At 49.1% G+C, this 13,791-nt stretch overlaps 1 protein-coding gene and 1 long non-coding RNA gene across 6 annotated transcripts in view; both read right to left on the reverse strand.

The window, feature by feature from the left end:
- Positions 1-13,791, reverse strand: part of SMAD3 (SMAD family member 3) — a 119,616-nt gene that overhangs the window by 31,507 nt on the left and 74,318 nt on the right. The window contains exon 1 of one of the 5 annotated variants that reach the window (XM_045060703.1): positions 2,351-2,550. The exons of the other annotated variants lie outside the window; for them this stretch is intronic. The gene's annotated coding sequence lies outside the window, so the exon portion shown is untranslated. Of the gene's footprint in view, positions 1-2,350; positions 2,551-13,791 lie in introns of those variants that run through there. 5 annotated transcript variants of the gene reach the window in all.
- Positions 3,903-11,646, reverse strand: LOC123386281. The gene is made up of 2 exons (XR_006600076.1): positions 10,865-11,646; positions 3,903-10,750 (listed from the first exon to the last, which is right to left on the reverse strand). It is a non-coding gene; the product is annotated as an uncharacterized LOC123386281 (long non-coding RNA).

Genomic DNA, 13,791 nt, shown 5'->3' on the forward strand with positions numbered 1-13,791 from the left:
CTTAGATACCACATCAGAAGCACATCCCACTAAAAAAGAAAGTTGACAAGTTGGACTTCATCATAATGTAAGCTCCTGGTCTTTGAATGGCATTGTTTGGAGAATAAAAAACCCTAAGTTAGGGGAAAATATTTGCAAAGCCTACATCTGATAAAGGGCCTATTTCCAGAATAAAGAACTCTGAAAATTCAATATTGAGAAAAACAAGGGTGCCTGGGTGGCTCAATGGGTTGAGCATCTGACTTCAGCTTGGGTCATGATCTCACAGTTTGTGAGTTCCAGTCCCACGTCGGGCTCTGTGCTGACAGCTCAGAGCCTGAATCCTGCTTCAGATTCTGTGTCTCCCTCTCTACCCCTCCCCTGCTCATGCTATGTCTCTCTCTGTCTCAAAAATGAATAAATGTTAAAAAAAAAAAATTCAGAAAAACAACTCAACTGTAAAAAACAAAACAAAAACCAAAAACCAAAAAACAACAACAGGTTAATGATTTGAACAGACCCTCCACAAAAAGGTATAAAGATGGTCAATGAGCACATGAAATGATACCCGACATCACCCGTCATTAGAGAAGGGCAAATTTAAACCATGGTGAAACACCACTTCATAATTGTTCGAATGGCTACAATTAAAGACCATGCCACATGCTGGTGAAAGCACGGAGAGACTAAAGCTTCAGATGTTGTTGGGTGGGCATGTAAAATGGTGTAACTACTTTGGCAAACAGTTTGCAAGTGTCTTAAAAAGTCCAAAACATAAGCCTATCATATGATCCACCCATTCCACTAAGTGCTTCCCCAAAAGAAGTGAAAACACCTGTCCATTGGACGACCTGTGTACAAATGTCCACAGCAGCTTCGCCAGCAATAGCCCCAAACTGAAAACTACCCAACATTTATCATCAACAGGTGAATGGATAAACTGGGACATATCCACACAAAGCAACACCACCCACCACTTCATGAAAACGAACATGATCCACGCAACAACGCGGATGAATTTAAAAACGCTCATGCCCAGTGAAAGAAGCCAGACGTGATTCTGTTTATGTCAAATTACAGAGTAACTTAAAGGAAAAATGCAAACTTCTCCAGAGTGACAGAAAGCAGACCAGTGGTTGCCTGGGGTTGGGGTGAAGGGATGGGAGTGGGGGCTTATTAGGGGTTAAAGGCTATGTTGACTATCCCCATAGCAGTGCTGGTTTCACAGGTATACACAGATGTCAACATTTATCAAATTGTACACTTTAAGATATGCGCAGTTTGTTGTAGGTTACCCATTATTAAAAAGTTAATAATAAAAGGCAAGAGCTTTGGGGCTTTGGACTTGGATAAACCTGGATTCAAAGACTGACCGTGCTCGGTAACCGTATCAACTTAACCAAATGGCTTAAGGTCTTGGTCTTAATTTTCTTTATCATCTGAAATGTAAGCCCCTCCATTCAATTGCTGGAAAGACTAAGTGCTACTTGGTGCAGAAAGCCTTCAGCCTGGAGTCAGAACACAGTAACCAGCAGCCATCTACGGTCATTATTGTTTCTAGTAAGGCAAAAGTAAGGTACACGGTAGGGAACTCAAAAACGCCAGCCCCCTCCCCTGCTCTGACAAGTGGGTGCACAGCCTGGCTGTCCCCGGACAGGCTTCAGTTGGCCTGGTGCTTCTCATGTCCTCAAGGCTTCTGTGCTCTTTGACTCTCCGCCTGTGCACAGTGCTGTGCGGGTTATAAGGCAAGGCTCGTAGTGACTGTATATCGGTGTGTCTGAGATGTAAGGTTCCTCTCCTGGGATCACACAGCAGTCTGCATCGGGCTTCTGTGAAAGACCAGCAATCCTGGCTGCCAGGCTGGGCCCTGATGGCAGGGAGATCGTCCCTGTCTCCAGCTCACGAGCACGTGACCACCAGTCTGGCGTGGCAGTATTTTCCAGAAATCATCTGGCCCATGCCCCTGCTTCTGGGCCATACGACTCCCAAACGTACAACGGGGAGGGCATCTCGTTCACTTCTCCGTAGGCATCTGTAGCTACTCCTCTTGGTTCGGGGTCTGGGCCGCCCAGAGCCAGCCCTGGCAGGATTTCTCCTCTCTCCCTCTGTCCCATTCAAAATCCTCACCAATGTTTACCAGAGTCATAAGAGTGAACTGGGAGTTTCAGCTGCTGGATCTAATTTAGCTGATGTGTCCAGCACACACCCTCCCAAGCTTACAGGGCAGCGGGCCCATGTTAAGTAAATCCAATAAATAGGTCTTAATTCTGAGCTGATGTTACCACGAACATGCTCCGCTGCAGGAGAAGATCTATTTATGACCCGCTCTGTTCCCTGACCCAGCCCTTCCTTGTAGCCCAAAACCACTTACTTGCTGAGGCTAAGAGCACAGTCCCAGGAACTGGCCTTTGGGCCTCCTCCCCGTTTAGGATGGAGATCTCTTCCCACACCCAGTGGCTTCCTGATGAGAGACCTCCACGTCTTTCTCCAGCAACCCTTTCCAGCTCGTCTGACAGAGGTTTTAATCCTTAAATATATTCTTCACCAGCCGAACTATTTCCTGTGGCAGGAAATTAGGTTTCCTCCCATTGGCTCCAAGCGGGACCCGTGAAATATCCCAAAATGGTGGTGGGAGCCATAGCCAAGGATGTGGTCATGCCAGAGCCCAGAGCCGACGGTAAGGTAGAGACGGCCAGAGCATTCCCGGGGGACAGGGTGGGGCCGGGCCCACCTCCTGCCACATGCCGTTCACATCCCCTGTTGCCAGTGATCTGCTACCCATAGCCATCTGGGGACAGCATGAAACATCAGAGGATTTGGACACGGGGGTCCAAGAGAAGACTGGGAACAGAGCACACAGGTTCCAGAAGCACACCAAGATCTATTCAGCATGAACCATGTGCCAGGCACACTGCTATTACGTGAGAATGCAAAAATGGCAACGCGCCAGTATACCCCGCCTTCACCAAGCTCAGAGAACTTACGGGGCTTGCCTCAAGTCATATAACTGCCAGGATTCAAACCCAGGCTGGTGCTGAGAACCAGAGGAGAGGGAGGGTAAACGGTGCCTTTTCTGCTGTCCCACACCGCATGCCAATCAGGGAAACTGACCTCTTACCACTCAGCAGATACTGACTGAACACGACCACATGTGTCACATTTCCAGGCATGAGCCAAAGAAGTGAACAGAAAGCAAATTCACTGACATCATCCTATTCCAGTTGAAACCAAGTTTATTTAACATGCACAATACTAACCTTTCTAGCTTCTTTCAGAGACAACTTTTCTTTTTGGACTTGCCCATTAAGTAGTAATAACAACAATAGTGACAGAAGTTATTACTACTACTATTTGCCAGGCACCGTGCTGGTCCCTCGATGACCATTGCAGATTGAACTAGTCACCTTGCCTGTATCCCTGCCCTTTGCTGGATGGCTCTGCCGCTCCTCCTAACCGTGGGTGTAGTGTATTTCCTCAGCCCTTGACCTCAGGCCAGGCTATGGACCAGCTTTGGCCCACGGAACAGGAGCAAAGGAGATCAAAACCATCATGTGATTCTGCTGGTCTCTTCTCACACCTCACCTCAAGCAGAGCTCTCCCTCCACCTGGGCCCAGGATCTAACACGGGGGGGGGGGGGGGGGGGGGGACGGACAGAACCAGACCTGCACAAGGCACCAAGCCCATGCGAGGAACAGAAGCATGAGTCAGCACAAACAATGGTTGGTTTAAGCTCCTGAACTTTTGGAGCATTTGTTACTCAACGCTAGCTGACTGAGATAAATTTGCCGGTATCATTATCATCACATCCTGATGGAGAGAGAGAGTGTTTGCAAGCTTTCCCAACTCTGCCTAGGCCCAAGGTGTGACACTTCTTTTCTTGACTCTAAATGGGGCATAAGGACCATTTCTGACCTTGAACATGACACCAAGAGAAGAGGTGACCGTTTCAGAAGGATTGGTTTTGTTTATGGAGAACCACCTACCTACAGACTTTTAGAATCCATTTGCATTACATGTGGACTTACTCCAATTACTAAACCAAATGTTAACTTTTTGAAGTGACTCAACTAGCACGGTAACCCCCAAAACCAAACCTTTGGTATCCCTTTCAACTCAATTTATTCTGTACTTTTACATTGTTCCCCTAATATTTGCTATGTCTTAGTGTAAGAAAAAGGGGTTATTTCCCATCTTGGGGTTGCTAGTTATACCACAAACCTACACCCATGCCCATTACTCCCTGAACACGGGTGCTGCAGCTGAACGTTTGAGGCATTCCCCTCCCGCCCCAGTGGGATGAGGCCTCCCCTACCTCCTTCTGACAACAATCAAGCCATGTGTCTACTCACCTGCAATAAAATATTTTTTTTTAAAGTTTACTTACTTATTTTGAGAGAGAGTGAGAAGGAAAGAAAGAGGGAGAGAAAGAGGCGGAGAGGCAGAGAGAGAGGGAAAGAGAGAGAATCCCAACTTGGGGTATCATCTCACAAACCGTGAGATCGTGACCTGAGCCAAAATCAAGAGTCGGATGCTCAAGTGACTAAGCCACCCAGGGGCCCCTATACTATACTCTCCTTGAGCTTTGCATTATATGTGGGTTTTCTTTTTTTGTTTTGTTTTTCTGGTGCAAAATAAAAGGTTTGAGTGACTTCAAGTTTGGGTTATATGCTCACTCAGCAGACCGCCTAAGAAACAGACCATCTACCTCAGAAGGCAGAAAAAAATTGTGGAGACTTTAAAAGTCCCCTTTCATTGGTTCCACTTGGCCTGAGAGCTCTCCCTCTCTGCTGCTTCTTAGCACGCAACCATCAGAACATGCCCTTCCTTCTTCCATGCCATGGACAACCCAGGACAACGAACGATCTGACAGAGTAGCAAGTGAGAAAGCCCAGAAAACACTCCTGCTGAGAGGGTTATCTGATCTGGGGGTTCACCCAGGATCCATTCCCTTTGGTAAACAGAGCTAACACCAAGGCATCCTTTGTTCTGGGCAGAACTCCTGCCGGGGGTTTTGTGCTGAGTCTCCTGGCTGTGGGTGACAAACCACAGAGCCCTAACACTCAGGGAACAAAGCGTCCTGGTCAGCTGAAGTCCTGGCTAAGTCGATGTCTGCCTGAAAACCCACTGTGGAGAACTACACATAGCTCGGACCTGAGGAGCCTTGAGAGGGTCTTGTCTATTCCCTTCCTCTCATGGCTGAGGAACAGAATGATGGATTAAGCACCTCCAGGTCACCCAGCAAATGAACACAGAGTGAGCAGATGGCTTCCCAACCTTCATTTCACCGGAGCCAGCCTCCCCACTGATGAAGTCTGTAATGTGTATGCGTCCACCTTCCCACCCTGGGAAGTCGAGTACAATCAAACGTCACTCTTTCCTTGTTGCAACTGCATCTTAAGCGGCCTGAAGGTCTCACTCTTCAGGACGGATGTCCAAAAGCAGGACAGCACAACTGATGACTCTGGTGAAGGGAGAATACCGTACTTCCTGTCCTACCCACGACAACTTTCTGAGGCTTGAAATTATATTAACACAAAAAGTGACAGACAAACCCAAAATTGAGCCATACATGGAATATACTATTCCCAGACACGTGCAGGGTTTTCTTTGGTGGTTGGAGTTTAAATAAAAAACATTCCCAACACCAGCCTGTTGTCGTCACTTGGTGCCGTAAAGAAGGACCCCGGCTAGATGAAGGCTGTGGTAGGGTAGGTTCTGGATAACTGAGGTTTCGTTATGAGCTCTGCCACAGGGACCATATGCTCTCACCCAGTTTCGGAAGCATTCTCGGTAGGTTCTGAAAGTAGAAGCACGTTTTTTAATGATCCAGGTTAGACTGGCGTACGAGGAGTTCAAACCAGGATTTCACAACCCTTGACACCAGTCACTGAACCACTTCCACAAAGAACAACTCAATTCCCATCTGAACTTGCAAATGGATAATATCCGATGCCTCGGGCTGCCAAATTCAGTGAACACCCAATAAAACGCCAGGCCGAAGCCCCCAGTGCTTTGCCCCAGAGCAGAGGCTACCCTTTTCTCCACTTCTCTGCACTGTATCTAGGGCTCTCCTCTCCCTGCCAGTCTTCCAAGGCAGTCTGCTCAGGTCTGTGATGAGTACCCCTTGCAGATGAGTCCTCCGTGTGGGCCCCAGAAGTTCAAAGAGCACCCTCGGCAGACTCTCAAAGGAGGAACACCTCGCCTGCCCTCTGTGAGGGGCCAGACCCTATGGGAAACACATGGAGATCATCAGGACCTCAGGGCTTCCTTCCTCCCCAGGGGCCAAGGGTGGGCACAGAATGTGCGCTTCCTGGGAAAAACAGAAGGCTGATTTATGGAAAGAGCTCAGCTTAATTATGATCATCTGTAAAGCACACGTACACCAAGACCTTTTCAACATGCGGCTGGAAGGCGAGCCCTACTGTTTATCAACCTCAGCTCTCCCGACGTTTGGGGCCAGATGATTCTTTGGGGGTGGGGGGGGTGGGAACTATTATGTGTACTGTAGCATGTTTAGCAGCATTCTTGGTCTCTACCCACTAGATGCCGCTCCCAGCCCCAGTTGTGATAACCAAAAGTGTCCCCACATATTGCCCAATGTCCCCCCAGGGGGCAAATTCACTCTTCTGGGTCCCTTGAGAACTTGTGGGTTACAGAAATGCTCTGGCATTGGTTGGGGTGGGGGACAGAAACAATTCACAGCTCAGAGCAGGTGTCTACCTGGCACTTCTCCCTCCTGTGTGGTGGGTATCCTCTCACTTTACAGGTAAAAGGTTCGTGTGATGTTGGGGGATGTGCCTAAAGTTACCTAGAGAGGCAAGCAGCAGTGCCTGGCATTGAATCTGGGTGTTACACCCCAAACCCAGCTCCTATGATCTCAAAACACAATGTGCATCCTGTTAGAATGATCAGATTCTCCGTGGGCTCTGATGAGACAGCTGTCCTTGTTCCCTCTCTTCCTCCACACAAAGAAAGTAGTTAAGTCTTAGGGGAGAAGGAGGTTTCTTTGGAAATCTATTTAACACCCTTGGTTTTCGAAAGCTTTTTTTTTCTCCAAGTACCAGCTTGACGGGGTAGGGGTGCTTTTTCTTGGGGATCAGCAGGATCCCAGAGACTTTAGGTCACAATTGGAAGAGGCTAGAGATCTGGGTTGGTCTCTGGTTACTGGAAGAAGGGAAAAGAGTAGTTCCCAGGATTCACAGAACTTTCTGGATCCCCATTTCACCCTGCCAGTTAACATTCACTCCGAGTGGAATTAAGCCTGAAGATCATTTGTTTGTTTTTAAAGAGATCACTCACAGACCTTTCCGGACACTCACAGCCCTTGGAAATGTTCTGATGGGCTTAAGGCAAAAAGCCCATTTCAGCCCAACTTTTGTTACAACCCCCACCCCCAAAGCTCACCTCATAAAATACAGGGAACTTGAAACAGAATCATAAATCCAGGTGTGTTTAGATACCTCTTCCTAATCTCTTGGGTGCTTCGGGCCTTGGGCCCTCCTACAGCCCGGTCCTACAGCAGGGCTGTTAACATGACCAACACTTGTAGGCTCTGTTCCCAAATTGCTTTTGGGAAACGGATGGATTTGTATTTCAATTCAGGAAAAGACAAAATAAAAATAAAATGCCAAGCTCTATCTACAGGACAGAAACAACCAGAACAGAAAGGATTCCTTGTCTCTCGGACAATGTGATGTTCCAGGTGGGGAAACAAAAATGACCAGTTAGGGAAAGAAAGATCTTTACTAGCCTCCAAAATCTAACTTTGGGGGAAAAGGCAAAAAGAAAAAAAGACTATTAGATAATTACCTTGGCTTAGACCCTTGTCTCTGCAAAGGGTACGATGTGGGGGGGGGCGGGTAAGAGGGAGTAGGATGGGGGCAGGAGGGGGGGTGGTGCTCAAGTACAGATCTTGACCTTCCACTAATAAATGCCTTAAGACTGAGAAATATCTTTGCTCCTTAAAAAATAAAAAGGGCAGGGCACCAGAAAGTCACCTCCCCTGACAACTGCTATTTCCCCTGTCTTATCTGCCAGTGAACTTCAATATTAGCTCACTTCACTAAACAAACAATTCTTATTACAGGACTCTTAGTCATTCTGTTTTTCACTTTCTTCCACAAAGCAGAAACCATTAAGGTCTGAGTATCCTCTCCGGGCCGTCTTTTCCCAGACCCAGTTCCCAGCCTCCCACCTCCTGCCCCATCAGGTTTGCATGAATAGAGCCCCGTGAATCACTTCCTGTGGGCAGACTGCACGTTTAGGGGTGGGATTGTCTTTCTTCTTTCATTTTTCTTCTTTTTTTTGAGAAGATTCTCACAGACATTTGGGGTTAAACAAGTGGAACCAGGTGATGGTGATAATAACCGGCTGCCTCATTCTATCAAAACACATCAAAGTTTCCAAAGACTTCTAGAAAACATCGGGCTGGTGTTCGTGTCTAGGGCATTTACGGGGGGGAGGGGGGGGGCAGAGGTGAAGAGGGCAAGTAAGGAGGTTTTGCGTTAATTGCACGGTTTTGACTTCCTTAATTATGAGTCACTGGCCAGGGAGATAAAACAATGTCACTAATGTTGGAGAACATGTGAAGGGTAAACAGGGCAATGCGGGGGACATTCCATGGGAGAGGGAGGCAGTGCTGGCTCCAACTCCAATGTTACAATTCCTAGCAAGATACCATACAATACGGGCTCGAAAAGTGAACTTCCCCGTGTTTCAGTCTTAACCACATTTATAACTCTTGCCCTGTTTGGAGCTGGAAGTGAGGGAGGAGTGGAAAATGATCACAGGTCTAGAAAAAGTCAGTTTAAGGACCATGAAGTTAAATGGCTACCTCTGTACATAGAAAATACGGCATTTGCAGGCCACCAATCTCTGACCTTCCACAAACTCTCTCCTCCTATCTGGACCAAAGCTTTACCAGCTCACAGAAGCACTTTGCATCTAACCTGTAACAAAGAATGGGTGTCTGTATGTTCTGGGCATCCCGATCTTGAGGACAGATAATCAACCAATTAGCATTCCTTTCTGTCTAAGGGGACAGACTTCCTATTGTACCTTAACAAAAGGTTCGGGTTCATTGGGGGCAATTTCACCTAAGGCAGCAAAGAACCCCTATGGGCAGGAAGATAGGAATTCCAAGCCAACAAGGAAGGACTTTAGAGAGCCAGGCAAGCACTTAAAATGCCAGAGTGGCAAAAGCCTGCCACTGAATGGCTCTTGGCTGAAAGCTGCATCTCAAGGCAGGAGCACAGAAAGACTTCCAGGTGACAAAGTCCTGGGCATTTACCACTCTCTCCACGATCAGCCCACCCAGTCCCAGCCAAGATTCGCACTGGGACCCACCCACTCACCCCCTCGTCAGGCCCCCAGTTCGCAGACAGCAGACAGATGTGTCAAGGCCTGATCTATAGGCCCAGAAATTCAGTGCTTAACCCGCCCAAGCAGCAGAGGTAACATGCTGCAGCCACAGCATCTGAACACGGGGCTTCTGTGTCCCGGAGCCAGAGATCTGCACCGGTGGCAGCATGCCAATAAGACACGTGGGTCCAGAGACTCTCTTCAGCCCTCTGACAGGCCTCACTATGCCTCTAGATCAAAACTCATCCCATTCTGTGGCTCCTTCTGCAGAATGCCCTCTATGGGTCCTCCTTCCTCAAAGTCTCAATCTCTATTGTCCCATACTCACCTACCTCAGCACTTAGCACCCAGGGCCTGGTGCGGTTAAGTAACTTCCATGCGTTTCTGGCTTCTCTTCCCAATGAAGACAGGAGCCCCTCGAGGGCAAGGAGACCCAACTTAGCTTTCCCGGTACCCCGGATGGAGCACTGGCTTACATGTTACATTTGCTCACAAGCAGGTCATGATAATGGAATTATTCCTCTGGGCATCAACCATCAGAAGATGTAGGAAACAAAAACCTCGGCTGCACCCCAGCCTTATGAACCCAATCAAGACATCAAGCCCCGTAGCAGAGGGATCCACAGCCTCACATTACTGCCAGAGACAGTATCAGAAACATTCTGTAAACCAGCAGCTGTTTTTTTTTTTTTTTTTTTTAAGGTTATTTTGAGAGAGTGTGCACACAAGCGTGGGGGGAGGGGCAGAGAGAATGGAAAAGAGAGAGAATCCTAGGCAGGCTCCCCATGGTCAGCACAGAGCCCGAGGCAGGGCTCGAACTCGCAAACCATGAGATCGTGGCCTGAGCAGAATCGACTGAGCCACATGGCAGCCCCCTGCCAACAGCTCATCTTGAGAGATGCGGGTCAAAACAGCCCACCTGCGGCGCTGAAGCCGCCAGTGGGGAAGTGCGGGAGTTAAAATGCTTTGGAGAAAGGAAGTTCCTCCCACTTCCCCTGCCACACCAGAGACAGAGACAGACAGACAGGCACACGAAGTCATCGGTGGCTAAGACTATGGGCAGTCATTAGTTAGGAGGCCTTGCAATAAATCTGCTAAACAAATGTCTGTTGAATGTCAATTGTATCAGCTGTAGAGTCAGCAGAGTTGAAGGCACACAGACCCCCGGGCCGAGTATAGTATGCTGCTATATAACGATGGGGTCAATCCACCTGCAGTGGCTCGCTGCCTTCTAAGCGCTGACATCCCACATACCTACGGGAGCACACTCGCAGCCGAAAGTAGCTTAAAGGTGGCCACGTTCCTTTACTGCCACTAGGCACGCAGGCCTCGGACGGACCAAAGCTGAATCGTCGATGGAAGCAGAGCAAATGTGTGATCGAGATGGAGGACTGCCACCAAAATTCCCTTCTCTACCAGAAACGGGACAACAGCGGAGAGGGTGAGAGAAAACATCAGGCTTTGACTTTCTGTGAGTGAGAAGGGAAACAAACAAACCGCCCCCGGCCCCCAAGGTCAGCAAACCTGCGGCAGTCACAGCTAGGACGTGATCTGAAGGAATTACGTGGATATCAAACAACTTGCTGAGAGAGAAGGTGGCTTCAAATGAGAACGGTGGGGGAGGCTGTGGAACCGCTGACCTCTGAAGCCAGAGGTCGCACAGGGAGTGTGATGGCCCACAGACCTGCTCACACCTGGGGCGGCTTTGGCGGAAATCCGTCCGGACACCGGAGGGCACACAGATGACCTCTCGTACTATCATCCAGGCTCAGGAACCACACGACTGCGGTGTGGAGGGGTAGAAGGTGGGGAGGGCTCTCAAGGGCAGCCATTTCATAGCCGCCCCCCGGCTTTTCCCCTACACATGAAGAAACTGGGGCTCAGGAGGGCACAGTATCTACCCAAGGGTCCTTCTGAGCCGACGCTGGTGTGAATCTATGATCCCAAACTATCTGAGACCCAAAATGGAAATCACAGCTGTCGGCTAGCAAAGCAGCAACTACCACAACAAAGGGCAGGGGCGCCCAGCAAGAGAAGGAAGGCCAGAGCCAGCCGTTGCTGTGCAGGACTGCGTTCTTGCACCTAGTACTCCTCCAGCTGTTGGGGCCCCAGTGCTATCAAGGCCTGTATTTCAAGTAAGCCAGGGGCCCATCTCCCTGGGCCGTTTAAACAGCTCTTTCTCCTCCTTCCTTGGCCAGAGCAGCAGAACACCACGCCACGGGGCCTGGATTGTTTGGTAACAATGGAGGGAATATTAAACAAGGGCTGAAGACGGGAAGTGAATCACAGACTTCTCAAACAGGCTCCTTGGAAGGAACAGGGCAGCAGGAAGGGCTGCAGGAGGCTGGGCCACTCACAGGGACGAGTGGAGCGAGAGGGAAGGTTCCTGGGAGTTCTCTTGCCCCACAATAGGGTGCCTCAAACCTCGGCCTGCCTGTCACCAGGGAGCTGCTTCATGCGTCAGGCAAGATCAAAGTCCTGAATCACCCCTGCCACCTCTTGAGGTATCCGAGGTTCTCTGTCCCCTCCATCAGGCAGGAGGAGGGGGTCAAGCTGCTTCTCCAAATGCCGACCCAACTTTCAACTTTATCCCCACACCCTTTAAAAAAGTCCAAACCTGAGACTGGGTGGCTCTCCCAGCAGGGGGAATGGGCTGGGCTCAGAGCATCCATTAGTTAAATGGGGATGTTCTACACACACACACACACACACACACACACACACACACACACACACACACACACATGCACGTGCACGCAAATAGCTGAGCAGGACTTCAGACTGCATCTAACTGACCGAGAGAAATGTCTTCTCCTGCCTCCCACCCCCAGGTCGGCACTAATTCCCACTCAGCCCTGGTGCCATGACACAACCAGCCCCAGCACCATCTCTCACGTCCAGGTCCCACCTCCACAGACTGACCACCTGCCCTGGGCCCAAACAGCACCTTGCAAGTCTACCTATGCCAGGATTCTGTCCTGTTTTAATAGTGTCTGCACAGAGCGTAGACGTACACACGGCTGCTCTGAGCAGCCACAGGGAGAGGGCTTGATCAGCAGGTCTATGTTAACTGAGGGCCTAGTATGGGCAAAGCCCTAGTATGTGCAAGAAAGCCTTCTTAACTGTGAAAAGGATCAAGGACTCATGGACCAAACTAGAAAACATTTAAGCATCTGGGTGCAAGAGCAGGGGCAAGGGCACCCCATGGTTTGTGCAAATCTGCCCTCATTTTTGCCCGACAGGCATGTTTTCTTCACTTCATCTTGCTTTTCCCACACCTGCCTCACCTTCATTAAGACAACACTGACCAGTTATCTTCTATAAGCAAGTTCTTTGCTAAGTACTTTATATGAATAGCCTCTAATCCTACTTCCCAAAAGACAATGAAGTTCAGAGAGGTTAAGATTCTACCACGAGGTCACACAGCAAGCAAGAGAACACAATCAACCTTCAACTCCAAACATGAAAGCCCAGGGTCTTCCCACTGTGTCATGCTATTGCCCTGCACAGCCACTTGCCTTGAAGGGGGTCAAGTAGAAACAAGAGGAGACTGGGAACCAGGACATGGATCCCAACTCTGGCTCCTCTCTGCCACCTGGGTGACCTTAGGTAAGATGCCTATCTTCCAGGGCTGATTCCCTCACTGGGACAATACTGCTGTCTAGGAAGGCTGTCAAGGGGCTCACACGAGAGGCTACAAACGCCAATCTTTCATACACTAAATGCTATCACCTTTCATTCATGTGCCCCCAAATACTGCCCAACAAGACAGATCATTCACCCCTGAATTTTCAACTTACTCCTGGGATAAGTTGGTGACAAGCTCAGGAGACTGTGAGCCATGAGAATACTCTAGAAACATCTGGGGACAATTTATGTTTTTTGTTTGTTTCTTTTTTTAATAGTACAAGCAGCTTTCAGCCAAGGCTGAAAGATGAACAACTTCTTTCCCAAGCCTCCAAAACTTTTCCAGGTGCTCCTGAAGTTCCTACCCTCATAGATGAAGGTCTTAGGCAGTTGCCTGGGTCCCCCAAGTCCCAGTTCTGCTATTAGTGACTCTGTGTCAGTTATTCCCACTCTCTGAGCCTCAGCACTCATCTGTAAAATGGACAGGTCGGATGAGGTATGTCTGAGGTCCCTTCTCTGACAATCTGTGACTGCTGGAGGCTCACCGGCTTTTTGCACAAATAAGAGACTGTTTAGTGACCTTCTCCTGAGAGAAATGAAAAAGAAAGCATACTTCAAACTCCCCAGAAACACGGTGTTGGGCTCCTGTTAGGGGCTGCCCAAATGCTGGAAACAAAACCGCCATGGTGAACTCCCACCCCTACCTCGTGTGCGTGGCTTTGTGAGGCTGAGGGAATCCGTGAGGCTAACCTCCTGCCTGCACACCACCCCCATCACACAGTGCTCTGGGCAGGAATCACAGGACGGCAGAAACTACAAATGCC

This window comes from Felis catus, chromosome B3 (genome assembly GCF_018350175.1).
Source record: "Felis catus isolate Fca126 chromosome B3, F.catus_Fca126_mat1.0, whole genome shotgun sequence".
Lineage (NCBI taxonomy): Eukaryota > Metazoa > Chordata > Mammalia > Carnivora > Felidae > Felis > Felis catus.